General features: G+C 34.7%; 1 long non-coding RNA gene across 1 annotated transcript; it reads right to left on the bottom strand.

Moving 5' to 3' along the window:
* Nucleotides 1–1,063: 1,063 nt before the first annotated feature.
* Nucleotides 1,064–3,012, bottom strand: LOC133569855 (uncharacterized). The gene is made up of 4 exons (XR_009809943.1): nucleotides 2,923–3,012; nucleotides 1,511–1,575; nucleotides 1,271–1,365; nucleotides 1,064–1,175 (listed from the first exon to the last, which is right to left on the bottom strand). It is a non-coding gene; the product is annotated as an uncharacterized LOC133569855 (long non-coding RNA).
* Nucleotides 3,013–4,362: the final 1,350 nt, after the last annotated feature.

The raw sequence follows: 4,362 nt of genomic DNA, 5'->3' as shown, positions 1-4,362 counted from the left end.
TTTTGAATTCATTATTGGGCTTTGCGTATATAATGCAGTTAATCGCGATTAATCTGAGAAATAGTGCGATTAACTTCGATTAAAATTTTTAATCGTTGCCCAGCCCTAATAAATATATATATAAATATATATATATATATATATATATATATATATATATATATATATATATATATATATATATATATATATATATATATATATATATATATATTTTTATATATATATATATATATATATATATACATATATATATATATATATATATACCCAGCGGGCACAGAGACGTTTAATTAACGTTGAAACAACGTTACTTTCCCGTGTTGAAACGACGTTCGATTTGGGTTGAAAATGAAAGTTGGATCAACGTTTAAATACAGACGTTGAATCAACGTCAATGTTTCAACGTTGATTCAACTTTCAGTTTCTACCTAACAGAGACGTTTAATCAAAGTTGAAACAACGTTATTTTCCCGTGTTGAAATAACGTTGGATTTGGGTTGAAAATGAAAGTTGGATCAACATTTAAATACTGACGTTGAATCAATGTCAATGTTTCAATGTTGATTCAACTTTCAGTTTCTACCTAACATAGATGTTTAATCAACGTTGAAACAACGTTACTTTCCCGTGTTGAAATAACGTTGGATTTGGGTGGAAAATGAAAGTTGGATCAACGTTTAAATACCGACGTTGAATCAACGTCAATGTTTCAACGTTGATTCAACTTTCAGTTTCTACCAAACAGAGACGTTTAATCAACGTTGAAACAATGTTACTTTCCCCTGTTGAAATAACGTTGGATTTGGGTTGAAAATTAAAGTTGGATCAACGTTTAAATACCGACGTAGAATCTACGTCAATGTTTCAACGTTGATTCAACTTTCAGTTTCAACCTAAGATCAACCAACCAATTATCAACGTAATATCAACCAATATATATATATAATTAAAGACAACAAAACATAGTGCATATATAGTTCCAGGCTGAATCCTGTTAATGCAAAATTAAAATTAAGTACAAAGAAAATGGAGAATGTCAATCTATATAATTATTTATTTAGCCTGTGATGCCCATCTTATTCCTCCCTTCCGTCCAGGGGCATATTTCAGTTTATTTTTTATGGCATCATGGACCATCGTTTCGGTCCCCTTCTGGGTATCCAAGACACTAGCTGTAAACAGGCAAAACGAATACAAATTAATTAAGGGTGCATGTGATTTACCCCAATCAAGTTAATGTAATTATTAAACACACACACAAACTCACCTGTGACTAAATCGAGCAGCTTCGTCTCGGCAAAGCTATTTTTTCCCCCTCTCCCCTTCATGTTCAGATTGGACATTAATTAATTTGTCATGAGCCTGAAATTGAACACGCAAGTCATACATGCAGGCCAAAAAGTACGGAATTTTGCATTGTTATAATTCCCGATCTAGCACTCATAGATTAGAATTTGGGTCTTACATTGCCTATTTTTAATATATATAAAGAGAAAGAGGAAAATACCTGTCCATGATGGTGCTTAAACAACTCTTTAAGTCATATCCACCAATCTTTGAGAGCCTGGCTGTCTGCAAATATACAAGAGGATGTGTTTAGCATACACTGGGGGAAAGGGCTGGCAAACACATACATACATTCAAGTATAGGGCCTGTTTTATTTACACGTGTTTTATCTACACAATTTCATAACCTGAAATTTCTACCTAAATACAATAATATTTCCGATGTAAAAACAGCTACACAATTATAATGTTATAATTACTTACCAGCAAATCTTTCTTGCTTGGTTGAGTTTTTATCAACTCGTCAAGGTCGAGTAGTTCCTCCACCGTCTCCAATTTCTGCACAAGGAAGGACAGTTTTATCAAAAAATGATCCCTTTTGGTATCAAATGTATCATAGCAAGTGTACTGTGTCGTTCCATATATGCATAAACTGAAATCATTGGTACATTGCCTTGCATTAACGTTCTGCTTTTCAATTACCGGTAGTGGTACATGTACATAGACTTAGGGGCGGACCAGATGAAACGTGGGGGAGGGTATGTTTTTTTTGGGGAAAAAAAGAGATTGTTTAGCAAAAACTGAAAAATAAATAGTTTCTTCTCCTGACGTGTATATATATATATATATATATATATATATATATATATATATATATAAAAAAAGTTTGCTCCGGTAAGCTCTGCAAAAAAAAAAAGTTGGTTGCCTTCTTGTGCCAAGAGAAAAAACTTTGTAACCCCCAAAAATGTCTGCGCTCCGTGCAGTCTTTTATTGTCAATCATAAAACATATTTCAACAAAATCTGTCTGGATATTTTATTGTCAGATATTTTAGTATACATGTTGGTCAACAGGTCAACAGTGAAACCACTTGGAAGTTTCAATACTTGACAAAAGCTCTTGTAATAGCAGTACTGGCCTTATCAGTAAAATAAAAAAATAAGTAAAGATCATAGCATTTAATATTACATGGATCCTTTTATGGGCGACCCGTGGATTTGCCTTTTGAGACAAAGCCTTGCTAACAAGTCAAACGAATTAAAAAGTACCTGTACTTAAAATAAACTGGCAACATTTTAAATAAACATTAAAATGAGCCAGAAAAACCTAACTGCCATCCAGACGGGTGTTTTGAAGATCAGAATCAAGAGGAAGTAAATTAATACAGTGACTGGCGCGGCTGTAAAAGACAATGGGCACAGAACCCAAAAAAATTGTTTATTTTGTGTTAGCCTGGAAAAACAATTGTTTGCTTTTGGGCAGGTGGGGAAAAAAATTGTTGTCTGCTTGGGGAGAAAAAAAGTTTGCTCAGGTCCAGTTTATACAGTCAAAATAAACGTTTTCCTGCAACCCGCTTGTGAAAGGGCCAAAATTATATCGATATAAATAACCAGTATTATCTCAAGGTACAAACCTGAATCTTTATGGACGTCGATGGTTTTCTTTGCAGTGAAATAGTTCGATTTCCAATTCAAATCTTCGCTCTTAGTCTTGCTTGTTGGATTGAAAAGGAAGTACTTCAGCACGCATGCGCACAAGCTTGGCTTTTAGTTCACGCTGCCATCAAGCGGCGGTTTCATTGAAAACTGTCGCAAATGGCCGATGCGCGCAGAATGTTTGGCAAGTTGAATAGTACTCGTTGAAACGACGTTGAAACGACGATGTCCCCCAATGATGAAAACAAACCAGATTTTCAACATATGGTGTGGTGGGGTCAGTTGGTTGTGATTTGGGCGGGATATGGTTGAGTGACGTCGCGACGTAATTTCAACCTCACCTCGACGTTGAACTAAGGACGGGTGCCCACTGGGTATATATATATATATATATATATATATATATATATATATATATATATATATATCCACACACCGGATTTTTCGGAGTATAAGTCGCTTCCGAGTATAAGTGTATAAGTTGCACCTGCCAAAAATGTATAATAAAGAAAGAAAAAAACATATATAAGTCGCACTGGAGTATAAGTCGCATCTTTGGGGGAAATGTATTTGATAAAGAATAGTGAACAACAGGCTGAATAAGTGTACGTTATATGACGCATAAATAACCAACTGAGAAGGTGCCTGGTATGTTAACGTAACATATTATGGTAAGAGTCATTCAAATAACTATAACATATAGAACATGCTATACGTTTACCAAACAATCTGTCACTCCTAAGCGCTAAATCCCATGAAATCTGTTACGTCTAGTCTCTAATGTGTTAATAATTTGACACATAAGTCGCTCCTGAGTATAATTGCGACTTATAGTCCGAAAAATACGGTATATATATATATATATATATATATATATATATATATATATATATATATATATATATATATATATATATATATATATACATATATATGTGTGTCAGGGGCGGTTTTAGGCATGCTTATATGAGGGGGCAGTCAGAAATGTGAAGGGGGCATCATGTGTACACATCATGCTCCAGCACTTTTTTTCTGTGCTTATAGTAACGATGCTTTCTTTATTGAAATGGGTCTTTAGCTATGTGTCCAACCCCAACCTGGAGTAGTGGATTGCACTTTGTCAGGCCTCTACCTTCAGACCTGTCCAACTTGGGTGTCCCACCTGAAGACTAAGCTCTTGCTGGTATATCTCTTACGGCCACTGAGGCACGCAAACCCCTTGACCACAATAAGGTGGCAATCCCTCAGGGGGGGAAACTGAAAAATAAAAATAAATTAATAAAATAAAATAAAACATCCTTCATCCAGATTTTCTCAACCAACAACATAACATTTATCCTAACTGGATGGCCTAACTCTCAAATAAATTTTGACCCAAAGTAGGACTTCACACACTACAGTCAATATTTACAAAACTG

The sequence above is a fragment of the Nerophis ophidion genome, linkage group LG15, assembly GCF_033978795.1.
Source record: "Nerophis ophidion isolate RoL-2023_Sa linkage group LG15, RoL_Noph_v1.0, whole genome shotgun sequence".
NCBI classification, from domain to species: domain Eukaryota; kingdom Metazoa; phylum Chordata; class Actinopteri; order Syngnathiformes; family Syngnathidae; genus Nerophis; species Nerophis ophidion.
The sequence above is the reverse complement of the archived record's forward strand: the minus strand, read 5'-3'. Positions and strand labels throughout refer to the sequence as shown.